The 13,394-nt window shown below is 39.9% G+C and overlaps 1 non-coding gene across 1 annotated transcript; it reads left to right on the top strand.

Moving 5' to 3' along the window:
* The first annotated feature begins 12,208 nt into the window (after positions 1 to 12,208).
* LOC132024063 (U6atac minor spliceosomal RNA) lies at positions 12,209 to 12,330 on the top strand. Its single transcript, XR_009406174.1, has one exon. It is a non-coding gene; the product is annotated as a U6atac minor spliceosomal RNA (small nuclear RNA).
* Positions 12,331 to 13,394: the final 1,064 nt, after the last annotated feature.

Below are 13,394 nucleotides of genomic sequence, written 5' to 3'. Positions count from 1 at the left end.
AAACATGAATGTATTGATGAGGTAATAGCTTCTCTCACAGCACTTATTACAAGGTTTCCTGTGGTATGTCCATCTGTATGTCCATCTCTGTTTCCTCCTTACGACTGTGAATTTCTTAGGAACATGAACCATGCCTTATTCATCCCAGGCTTGCATTGTAGGTGGATACATGGGCTGAACACACAGATGGGTGGGTGGATGGAACACAGAGAAATGACGCTAACTCAGCCTGCAAGTTGACGTTTAAATAATTGAGTTCAGGGGCGCCTGAGTGGCTCAGATGGTTGAGCGTCTGCCTTCCGCTCAGGTTGTGATCTCTGGTAACTGGGATCGAGCCCCCATGTTCTCCCTCTCCCTCTGCATCTCCCCCTCCTCCCCGTCTTTCTCTCTCTGTATCTCTCTATCTCAAATTTTTTTAAAAATCTAAAAAGAAAGAAAAGAAAAGAAAAATAAATAAATAATTGAGTTTATTGGTCATGTCTCTGAAAAAAAAAAGTCATTAGTTTTAACAGTTCACAATGACAGTATTTTTACTGTCATAGTTAAGTTTTTTAAATACATCACGATTTTCAAAATCAAGATGGTTTTATGGTTGAACTATGTCACCCCAAAAAGATGTACAGAAGTCCTAACCCCCAGTACCTCAGAATGTGACCTTACTTGGAAATAGAGTCTTTGCAGATATAATTGATTAAGATGAAGTCATTAAGATGACTTATTCAATATGACAAGTATCCTGATAATAAAGGGAAATGTAGTGGCACCTATGTGGCCAGTCAGTTAACTGGCTAACTCTTGATTTGGGCTCAGGTCATGAACTCAGGATCCTGGGATCAATCCCTGCATTGGGTTCCATGTTCAGCAAGGAGTCTGCTTGAGGACTTTCTCTCCCTCTCCCTCTGTCCCTCTGCCTGCTCATATGGGGGTCTCTCTCTCTCTCTAAAGTAAATAAATAAATATTTAAAAAAGAAAAGGGGGGGTGCCTGGGTGGCTCAGTGGGTTAAGCCGCTGCCTTCGGCTCAGGTCATGATCTCGGAGTCCTGGGATCGAGTCCCGCATCGGGCTCTCTGCTCAGCGGAGAGCCTGCTTCCCTCTCTCTCTCTCTGCCTGCCTCTCCATCTGCTTGTGATTTCTCTCTGTCAAATAAATAAATAAAATCTTTAAAAAAAAAAAAAAGAAAGAAAGAAAAGGGGAGAAATTTGGACACATACACACACATACATACACCTAGAATGCCATGTGAAGATCCAGGAAGAGACCAGAGTGATCCTTCTACATGCCAAGGAAACTGAAGATTGTCAGTAAACCCCTAGAAGTTAAAAAGGCATGGAACAGATCCTTCTTCAAAGCCCTCAAAGGAACCTCCATATTGACCCCTTGATCTCGGACTTCTAGCCTACAGAACTGTTTCTTTGTTTAAGCCACTCAGTTTGTGGTACTTTGTGATGGTAGGGTGAGCAAACTAACATCCCCAGGACATAGCATACATTCATTAGACAAAGTGAGTCAACAAATGTATACTAGTGTCTTTCAGATACTCTTCCATGTTTGTGCCATAAGAATATTTTTTTCTTCTAAAGTTCACACTTTCCATTACACTGTTCTCTAACATTTTTAAACATATATTATTTACATATTCGAGAGAGAGAGCACAAGCAGAGAGGAGGGAGAGGGAGAAGCAGATTCTCCACTGATCAGGGAGCCCAGTTGCAGGATGCAGTCCCAGGATCCCAGAATCATGACCTGAGCTGAAGGCAGATCTTTAACCAACTCAGCCACTCAGGCACCCCTGTAACATTTCTTAGCACTCTCACCAGATAATTCTAACAATCTTTTGAGGACTTTGGTAATTAGAACTTAGATTTCATCTGCACCCTAGCTCCTATATCGGGGGAACCCATTCATCATCTTGATGTGATAGAGCTTCTTGACCTTCTCACCTCCATGACCTTTACTTCTCCTTCACTTAATCACATAATCACACATCCACTCCATAGATGGACCTTGTCACTATGCAAACAGCAAGATCTCTTCTACCCTCTTTCTGGCTCCCCAAATGAACAAAGACCTCAATAATCCTCCTAGGAGTAAAGGAGGGAATTTTTTTTGTTTCTTTCAAGAGTGCTTGGAACACAGGATGGGGAAATAAGACCCTGCTATACATTCATTATTACTAGTGAGGTCCCAACACTCTCTTAATGTACTGATCTTGGCCACACCATACTGGAGAATCAGTTTGTTCATCTCCGTTTGGTCTAGATTAAAAGCAAGAGGTTTTTTGTTTGTGTGTTTGTTTTAAGAATTTTATTTTTAGTAATCTACACCCAACATGGGGCTCAAACTTACAACTCCAAAACCAAAAGTCACATGCTCCACTGACTGACCCAGCCAGGTGGCCTAAAATAAATTATTTATTTATTTTTAAAGATTTTTTTTTTCTATTTATTTAACAGAGAGATAGCAAGAGAGGAGATACAAACAGGAGGAGTGGGAGAGGGAGAAGCAGGTTTCCTGCTGAGCAGGGACGCTGATGCGGGGCTTGATCCCAGAACCCTGAGATCATGACCTGAGCCCAAGTTAGATGTTTAACAACTGAGCCACCCAGATGCCCCTAAAGGCAAGTTTAAACAGATTACTTCACCCTTTTTTTCCTTAAACCCCACACATAGGTTGCTACATTTGGGGGAGATGTTTCGCCTGAGCGCTCCTTACTGTACCAGAAGCATGAGAGAATTACCAGGATGATGACAGGAAACAGCAGAAAGCAACCACCAGAAGAAGACAATCCAAAAGGAAAACAGTCCAGAAAAGGAGCTATCCACATCGAAGACGAGCATTCCAGGGGAATCTTTGATCTGGATGTAGCTATGGCTTCTACATAGGGTAGGACATGTCGCCCCATGCCCCCAAAGAGTTCAGGTATATAATTAACACCTCCTTTGAATACTGTTCCTTTTTCCATGACCCCAGTGGATTAACAGCCAGCTCTAAGGTCAACTGCAGATGTTGAGGTCCCTCTCAAAGGTGAAGAATAGCAGAGAAGAAAGTAAGTCCTGTCTATCCCTTTCTTGTCATTACCTTTGCATTTCCATCCTGGACCAATAAAAAGGACTTTCAACCTTCTCAAGGATCCTCATGGGCCCTCTCATCTCTAGGCGGTCCCTCCCCAGTCCTCCATGATGCTTCTTCTCCTGCTTACCTCTCTGTGCCTTTACTCTTTCTTTCTCTATGCCAACACTGCCCTTCCTCCCTGTTCCCCTCATAAGTTGGTATGAATTCCTTTGATACTCAGTAGGGAATAATTTATTTTTGAAGCCATCCTTGACCCCCTGAATTTGGGTTAAGTAGCCCCAGGTTTTTGTTCCCAGAGTATTTATGCAAGTCACTCTCATTCTTACTATCATAGGATATCGAAAATATCTGCTTAGAAGAAGTAGGTCTCCTCTTCTGGACTCTGGTTATTTGAAGACAAACACATCTTACTAATTTTTCAATTCCTTACACTGTTCCTGGCACAAAGAATGTACACAATATACAACACGTGTATAACTGAATGAATGGACAACAGTATCATAAGAGAAACTTCAGTGCACGTTCTGTTCCAAACACTAAATATATATTTACCAAGTCCCTACCAAGTGCTAAGTATATGCAAATCTACTCAACATACCCTTCATTCTCCATGGAAGGGCCTTTTCTGTGTAAAAATTTTGACCTTTGCAAATATTTAGCACAAGACTATTGTATTGCAGTTAAAATAAAACTTCAAATATTCCCCTACAATCAGCTGTGCATTAGCATGCACTAGCCTAATTAAAAAGCAAGAACTGTAACAGGAGAAAGGAGATGGGCCATACACGCATTGCAAAGAAATAAAAAGAAGTAAGTCATACAATAAAGAAGAGACATTCTACATTATAGAGGTCAAGTGTAAATAATCAGACTAGCTTTTCCACCTGGGCTTCTGGTTGCAGAATTGGAAACATAGTATTTTAAAAACCATACATAAATATATTATTCTTTTTGTATTAAAAAAAATCATTTTAAGGGGGCACCTGGGTGGCTCAGTGTCTGTGTTTGGCTCACACAGGTTACGATCTGAGGTCCTGGGATGGAGCCCCGCATCGGGCTCCCTACTCAGTGGGGAGTCTGCTTCTCTCTCCCTCCCTCTGTGCCCTCTATCTCAAATAGATATATAAAACCTTTTTTTTCCCTAAGATTTTATTTATTTGACAGACAGAGATCACAAGTTGGCAGAGAGGCAGGCAGAGAGAGAAAGAGGAGGAAGCAGGCTCCCTGCTGAGCAGAGAGCCAGACATGGGGATCAATCCCAGGACCCTGGGATCATGACCTGAGCTGAAGGCAGAGGCTTTAACCCACTGAGCCACCCAGGTGCCCCTGTAAAACCTTTTTAAAAAATCCTTTCAAATAATTAAAAACAGAATGTTTTTTTCAAATTGTAGCTTTCAAATAGCCTAGACCACAAATGTCTTCTCCCTTCAGGTGTCTTTGGTACCTATTCTAGGTACCGCAGTACTCAGTACCTGGAATAGGCTTGTCCAAATACCCTTGTTCAGACTTGTTCTGCCATTTTCTTACTTACAGATTACATTGTTTAAAGAGGATAAGGAGACTGGAGCCTACTTTTTAGTCAGATAAGGAAAAAAGTGAGTGTCCCAGGGCAAACATCTTCCTTTGAGGATAGAACCAGAGCATATGAAGAGGCCTAAGACTTCATTTTGGGATTCAAAAATTAAATCAATATGAAACTGTGAATCTATTTATGCTAAGAATCATGGCTTTGGGCACTTGGGTGGCTCAGTCATTTAAACGTCTGCCTTGGACTCAGGTCATAATCCCAGGGTCCTGGGATCGAGTCCCACATTGGGCTCCCGGATCAGCAGGGAGTCTGCTTCTCCCTCTACCTTTCCTGCCTGCTTATGATCTCACTCTATCTCTGTATCTTTGTCTGTCTCACTCACATCATAAAAAGAAAAAGAATCATGACTTTCATCTTCATATTTTTTTTAAAATACAGTACCTAGTGCAGGATAAAAGCTATATATGTTTAATTATGTCTTTCTTTTTTAAATTTAAAAATATTTTAATTTTCAATTTTAATTCCAGTATAGTTAACATAATATTACATTCGTTTCAGGTACACAATATAGTGATTCTGCTTGTGTCTTTTCATATTAAGAGGACAGTCTTTGGGAATTTCGAGAAGGAAAAGTTTGCTATTCTACCCTTGGAAAGCACAGCAAAAACTTTTAATCTACTATTTTTATGAAAAAATGACTTCTTTCTGAGGTACAGGTATATGGCAGGGATAGTTGGGTAAGAAAGTATTCAAAGTTACACTATTATTTTATTTTTTTTTTTTATTTTCAGTGTTCCAACATTCATTGTTTATGCACTATACCCAATGCTCCATGCAATACGTGCCCTCCACAATACCCACCACCAGGCTCATCCAACCCCCACCCACCTCCCCTCCAAAACCCTCAGTTTGTTTCTCAGAGTCCACAGTCTCTCATGGTTTGTCTCCCCCTCCGATTTCCCCCAACTCACTTCTCCACTATGATTATTCCACAAATTCTCTCCCACCACCATAATAAATCTACTTATGATCCATCTCAGAAGTGGACCAAGGCCCTGTTTCAAATAGAATAATAAAGTCTCTCTCTGAAAACTATGGATGAAAGTTGTCTCGTGGCTTACGTGGGCACTACTTTCTGAAATGATATCTCATAAATGTGTCCCAGAAAAGCAAGATCATTGCCTGATTATCACATCTCTATTTTACCATCCATTTGTCACCACTTAATGTGTTCCATATCACTGTCTTAGGTGCTATTGAGAGTTATAAGGAATTGTAAGAATATACTTTTCTGCCATTGAAGAGCTTATGATCCAATCAGATATACAGAACAACCAAAAATTTTACCACAAATAATGGAAACTAGCGAGTCTCGAACTATTTGGTCTCAGAACCACTTTACACCGTTGACATTATCAGGAATCACAAAAGCTCTTGTTTGTAGGTTATATCTATATCTGTATCATCCAACAGTCTGGTAGAAGAATTAAAACAGAAAAATTTAATACACAAGCACACATTCTACTAGTAATAGCCTCTGAAAAGAATGAGAATGAAAAGACCAACAGCATCTTCAAATTATTACAAAAATTGTTTGATCCCAGAGATGCCCTGAAAAGATTGAGAGTCCCCAGACCTCACCCTGAGAATCTCTGCACACAAACACATCCATCATCAGAAAGAGTGATGGAAGATGATGTGAATTTCACAAACAGAAAAAAAAATAAAGAGATCTGAGGGGGTAGAACCAAATATCAGAAGTGTACATAGTAAATGCCATTTGCAGTAATTAGCAGGCTCATGAATATTACAATCTCTCTAATGGTTGCATCACATTCCTTGGAAATTCTCCCAGAGAAATGAAAATTTATGTCCACGCAAATCCTGTACACTAATGTTCATAGCAGCTTTATTTGTAACTTTTTAAAACGGGGAGCAACCAAAATGTCCCTCAATCCTAAATGCGTAAACAAATCATAGGCCATCCACATGATGGAATATTACACAGGAATATAAAAGGATGAATGACTTAGATGGATCTCCGAGTGAAAAAAAGTCAAGTTTCAAAAAGTCTAGTCAGGTACAATTCTGTTCACATGACATTTCCTAAACAACATAATTATAAAAATGAAAAGCAATCCATAGTTGCCAGTGATTGGGGATCATGTGAGGAAGAGGGCAGGGTAAGGAGTGTGACTATAAAGGTAGCAGGAGGTAGATTTTTGTGTTGATGGAATGGTCTGTGTCTTGACTGTGTGGTGGTTCCACGGATCAACACTTGTGGTAAATGAAGTCCAACTACAACACCCATTTTACCAATGCCAATTTTTAAATTTTGATATTATACTATACTATGGTTATTTAAAATATAACCATTAGGAGAAACTGGATGAAATCAGAAACTAGACCTCTCTGTACTATTTCTGCAATTACCTGTGATTTTTTTTAAATTTTATTTGTTTATTTGACAGACAGAGATCACAAATAGGCAGAGAGGCAGGCAGAGAGAGTAGAGGAAGCAGGCTCCCTGCTGAGCAGAGAGCCAGATGTGGGGCTTGATCCCAGGACCCTGGGATCATGACCTGAGCTGAAGGCAAAGGCCTTAACCCACTGAGCCACCCAGGCGCCCCTACCTGTGAATTTATAATTCTTTTAATATTAAAAGTTTTAAGAGTTCCTTGAGTTCGAGGCATCAGTATGGACTCTTTTTTTTTTTTTTTAACAGTTTAAGATAGATAGAGATGGCTACATAAAAAGTATTTACAGGGGCACCTGGGTGGCTCAGTGGGTTAAAGCCTCTGCCTTCAGCTCAGGTCATAATCCCATGGTCCTGGGATTGAGCCCCAGGGAGCCTGCTTCTCCGCCTCTCTCTGCCTACCTCTCTAATTGTGATCTTTGTCTGTCAAATAAATAAATAAAATCTTTAAAAACACTTTTTAAAAAGTATTTCTGATATGTGTATGGCTATGGGCTGATTTACGTTCTTCCAAAATTCATATGTTGAAATCCTAATCCTCAATACCTCAGAATGCGACTGTATTGGGGTGCAGGGTCTTTAAAGAGATAATTAAGGTAAAGTGAGGTCATTATGGGTGGAACCTAAACCAAGACTTGTGTCCTTATAAGGAGATTAAGACATAGACAGACAAAGAGGGAGACCATGTGAAGACACAATATTAGAAGGCATTTCCTTAAAAAACTCACATCCTCTAAAACTGTAGGTAGAAGCTAGACCTGAGCCATGGAAGGAATGCCCAGAGGCAGAGTCCCAAGTCCCTGAAGGGGAACAGTAGAGACTGGAGCTGGAGGGAAGGATGATGACAAATAAGCTACAGATTAAAATCCCGGTGGAGGGGGAGGATAGCACAGCATCCTGACCTTGAGGCTTCCAAGACCCAGGGTTGACCGATAAAGGGCCACAGGTGTAGACCTTGCGTTCTCCTCTTCCACCTGTGCCCCAAGGTAAACCTAGACTCCTTATAATGCATTTGCATTGAAGTATATTCCCCCCCACGCCATCCCACTGAGAAAGGCTGAACTGATGGTTCCAGTACAAAGCTTGTAAGGTCAAAAACTCCCCCCAACCTTTGGGAGGAGTTTCTCCAAATGATAGAAAGCTGCCTCCATTAGAGGGCACTGGAGCCAATCAATTGGTTAGATGGTTGCCTTAGGCTTGGGTCATGATCTCAGGGTCTTGGGATGGAGCCCCAAGTCACTCCTGCTACCCCTGCTTATGCTCTCTTGCTCTCTGTCAAATAAATAAATAAAATCTTAAAAAAAAAAAAATAGAGACCACCTCACTATACAAGGCAGCTCCTCCCAGCCCAGAGAAACCCAGCAATATTCAATCCCAAAACAACCCAGAGGCCAGTCCCACTCTGTGGAACCCACCTGATCTCCCACCTGGAGAGGTACTTTCTCTTTAATAAGAACTGCTTTGTGCTTGGTGCTTTCCTTCTGCTGTTTTCATTCAAGGGCCGGTACCCCACATAAATCTTCTCATAGAGAATCAAAGGACCGAGACCTCCATTCATACAATGCAGAGTCAGTCACAAAACAGCGTACTAAATGTAACAAGGTATATGGGGGAAATGGCATTAGGAGCAAAAACCTTAAAACTTGGTAGTCTGGAAAATAATTGTATCAACAACAATCTTTTAAAAACATTGCACAGTTGAAAAGACATGCAATTTTTAACAAAATAATGCTACAGAATACATAGGACGTTACATAAGAATAAATGATAGTAGCTTGAAGATCATGGGTACGAGAAAGGGTTGAGGCTGAGATAAATAGTGGAGACAAGGTAAACTGCATGAAGACTGGAAAGACTCGCTCTCTTTTTTTTTTTTTTTAAATTAACATATAATGTATTATTAGCCCCAGGGGTACAGGTCTGTGAATTGCCAGGTTTACACACTTCAAAGCACTCACCATAACACATACCTTCCCCAGTGTCCATAACCTCTCCTCTCTCTCCCTAGTCCCCTCTCTCCAACAACCCTCCATTTGTTTTGTGAAATTAAGAGCCTCTTACGGTTTGTCTCCCTCCCAATCCCATCTTGTTTCATTTATTCTTTTCTTACCCTCCAAACCTCCAACATTGCATCTCAACTTCCTCAAATCAGGGAGATCATATGATAATTGTCTTTCTCTGTTTGACTTATTTCACTAAGCATAATACCCTCTAGTTCTATTCATGTCATCACATATGGCAAGATTTCATTTCTTTTGATGGCTGCATGGTATTCCATTGTATATAAATATATATACCACTTCTTTTTTATCCATTCATCTGTTGATGGACATCTAGGTTCTTTCCATAGTTTTGCTATTGTGGACATTGCTGCTATGAACATTCGGGTGCACGTGCCCCTTCGGATCACTACATTTGTATCTTTGGGGTAAATACCCTGTAGTGCGATTGCTGGGTCATAGGGTAGCTCTATTTTCAACTTTTTGAGGAACCTCCATGCTGTTTTCCACAGTGGTTGCACCAGCTTGCATTCCCACCAACAGTGTAGGATGGTTCCCCTTTCTCCGCATCCTCGCCAGCATCTGTCATTTCCTGACTTGTTAATTTTAGCCATTCTGACTGGTGTGAGGTGATATTTCATTGTGGTTTTGATCTGTATTTCCCTGATGCCGAGTGATGTGGAGCATTTTCTCATGTGTCTGTTGGCCATCTGGATGTCTTCTTTGCAGAACTGTCTGTTCATGTCCTCTGCCCATTTCATGATTGGATTATTTGTTCTTTGGGTGTTGAGTTTGATAAGTTCTTTATAGATTTTGGATACTAGCGAAAGACTCACTCTTACAAAGCACTTATAAGACAGAGCATACAAATGAGCAAGAGGAAAACTTGGTATGAAATTGCAAAACTGGGCTCGCCCATGGCTTGCTGCTCTCAACCCTCTTACTTCATGTTAAACTGCTGTTAATTGAGGGTACAAAGCATTAATGTGCTTAGAAAAGCCATAAATCATGGAGACCTCAGTACTTTGCTGACACCATTCCCCTATTTATGCATCCCAGATGAGCTAATTTTGTTAATTCTCATTTCAGAGACACACATTATAGCAAACAAACCAGACTTGAAGAGATTTCTCTTTGTTCCCTTATTATCTGTATACTTGTGAATAATCATCCAGCCATAGTAACTATTTATTAAATTTAAATCATTTTCAATATCTAAACAAAGTTTCACACCTTATTATATGGGACCATAGTTCATTTCAGCCACAACAAACATTTAGGGTTAAGTTTAGGAGAACAAGATGGCCATTAGACTTTCCCACCTTCTCTATGTGTTTTCTTGTGCTGTTGAGGTTTTCTGTTTTAATATTTGAAAAATATTCAGACACAGATATGCCCCATTCTCATCCATAATTTCAGGTTAATTTTTCAGGTTTAACTTTCAAGCCCTTACTAAAGTGAGTTTGAAACGAAAGGCTTTAACATTTCATTAATTTTGTTATATGCTCCAAAAGATAACAACTTTTGTCCTACCTAATATAAAATTGTGCACAAAAAATAAAATTGCTATCCAAGTATTTTTAGCCTTTTATGCCTATTATTTAATCAGAAGTAACTATGCTCTAGAGGGTCTGAAAAATACAAACCAAATCTAGTTCTGCCACAACTTCCCTAATAATTAGTCCTTGGCTCCTCAACGTGAAAATTATTTTTTCAGTGAAAAGTATTTCTTATGGCAGCATCTTACTTCAATAAGTCCATTCGCGGCTCACTGCTTTCATCTTCTAGTACTTCAAGGAATCCAAATGTTACCTTTATGAGCTTCCTTTCTAAGTTTCTTGACCTTTTAAAGCTGTTTGTTTTTTAATCCCCAGAGAGTATACTTCCTTTCCAGACTTTCATCTCTCCTTCTCCAGAAATCTACTTCTCTGCTTCATTAAGCCTCTCTGTAATATCCAGAATTAAATCGCATACCTCATTTATTGTTGTGCCGGTGGATTGCTTTTTTTCCCCCCTTCTTTTTAATGCAGCACTGGAAATGACTTTGAAAGAAATGACCTAAAGTTTTCACCATTCAATTTATTTAAATTTTTACTTCTAGATAATTGTGGAATAAGAAGGTGTTTGACCTAAAAAAAGGAGGAAGTCGTAAAAGCGCTGGGGTCGGGGAAGGCCATGGACAATTACGGTCACCTGCCAGTAATTGAAGGGCTTTGTCATGAGAGGGAGGAATGATATTATTCCATAGAATTTTCAAGACAGACCCAGGACATGACAAAATAAGCTACCAGAACGTATTTCTACTCAGGCTGTTGTAGAAGCAGTGAGTTATTCCCTTCCGAGAGATTCCTGAAATGAATGAGATATCTTACTGAATGGGCTTAGACATCTGTATCCATATTAAAACTTTTGGGAGGCTTTGACCGAAGGTCTGTCCCAGCAACACAGAATCATGTGGTGGGTTAGAACAAAGACCAGGAGGACAAAGAACCCAGGTTTAAGTCCCAGCTGTACAAGAGGCAAAGTTGTGTGATGTTAGCAAGTTTTGTTTGCCTTCTCCTTGCCTCATTTCCTCACCTATAAAATGAGAATGAAAGTCATGTCATAGGGCTTTTGTGAAGGTTAAATTAATTGATATGTGTAAAGTGTGCTGACAACTTGTATTATGTGTCCTTTTATATGGATTTCTTCTGTGTTCTTCTACATTTTTTAGAAATAAGGAATAAAATTTGGGGCAGGTTATGATTCTGAAAACTGAACTCTTCCGTTGTCCATATGTACCGAACATAATTCCATGAAAATGCACAAGATCCACAAGGGTAAGGACCTTTTATTTGTTCATCAGTGATTCCCAAGCGTTAGAAACAGCTAGTCTATTGTAGATGTTCAATAAATTAAAAAATTAAAATGTCCAATTGTCTCACATTTTGATGAACAAATAGCTGTACATAGAATGATTCTTGTTTGTAATTATATCATTAATGATAATTGATTGTGGGATCATGGTAATTCTATTCAGTCTTAAATAAAGGCTTTCTTGGTCATAACCAGAACACTTAAAGTACAAGTTCTGGAAGTCAAGAAATAGGTCCAAATTTCTTTCTCTTGCTTTTTTAAAACATCTGTGCTGGAGTGTTGTATGAAAGGAGACAAGGTTAGCACTCCCCTGACAGCGAAGGAAGAAGACCTCAGGCCTGACAACGCACATACCCTTAAGGCATTGCCACCTACTCTGTGGCATCTAACCATTTTTTAAGAAACAAAACAAATGAGGGCCCCTGGGTGGCGCAGTCGGTTAAGTATTAAGAGAGTGTGAGAGACTCCAAGCAGAGGGAGGGGCAAAAGGAGAGGGAGAAGCAGGCTCCCTGATGAGCGAGGAGCCCGATGCAGGTCTTAATCCCAGGATCCCAGGATCACACCTAACAGACTGAGTCACCCAGGCCCTCCACTCCTGCCATTTTAAACATGGGGCTGATTCATTTGGTAGAGTGTAAACATTATGGGCCACAATCCAGATGTAGAGCTAGCTTACAGTAAAAAGGCTTAAGAATTTTTATTTGAATAGTAATAAAAGAAATTAGTATATAATCTGAACACTATAAACCATGTATCAGTTATCCAATGGCCAAGGAGTAACCTTGCATCAGTGTTTTGGTAGATCCTGGCATAGGTTTACAATGTGTGGTTTTCTACTATGATTCCATGACTGAAATCTATCCCAACTGGATTATGGCTGTTCCCCCATCCCTCCTAGTTCTTGATGAATTCTATTTCACCCCACCCACAATGCCAAGGGAATTATGTGTTTCCAAGTAAAATTAAATAATAAGTTTGAAAAATCAGAAGTTAAATGTATAAATTATATAGAACTTTTCCCATGGAACCTTTGAAAATTCTCATATAATACCACAAATTAACATTCACAGTTGCCTGTGAATCATCTTAATGTAGTTAACACAGAGATGTTTGTCCCTGAGCAAGGGTCAAGGTACAGACTGGGACATCTTTGGAAATATAAGGAAGCCGCTCAAAAATATTTCTAATTCTTTGACTCAACTCTGTAGGTTTCTGAAGGAACCCATAATTATTCAGGCATTTAGTATAATGGCTACAAGAACAAGCTTTGGAATAAAAAAAGATCTAGGTTTACTTTTTCTTTTAAGATTTTATTTATTTATTTGACAGACAGAGATCACAAGTAGGCAGAGAGGCAGGAAGAGAGAGAGAGAGAGAGAGAGGAGGAAGCGGGATCCCTGCTGAGCAGAGAGCCTGTTTCGGGGCTCGATCCCAGGACCCTGAGACCATGACCCGAGCTGAA

This window comes from Mustela nigripes, chromosome 8 (genome assembly GCF_022355385.1).
Source record: "Mustela nigripes isolate SB6536 chromosome 8, MUSNIG.SB6536, whole genome shotgun sequence".
Lineage (NCBI taxonomy): Eukaryota > Metazoa > Chordata > Mammalia > Carnivora > Mustelidae > Mustela > Mustela nigripes.
This window is presented reverse-complemented; position numbering and strand designations above follow the sequence as displayed.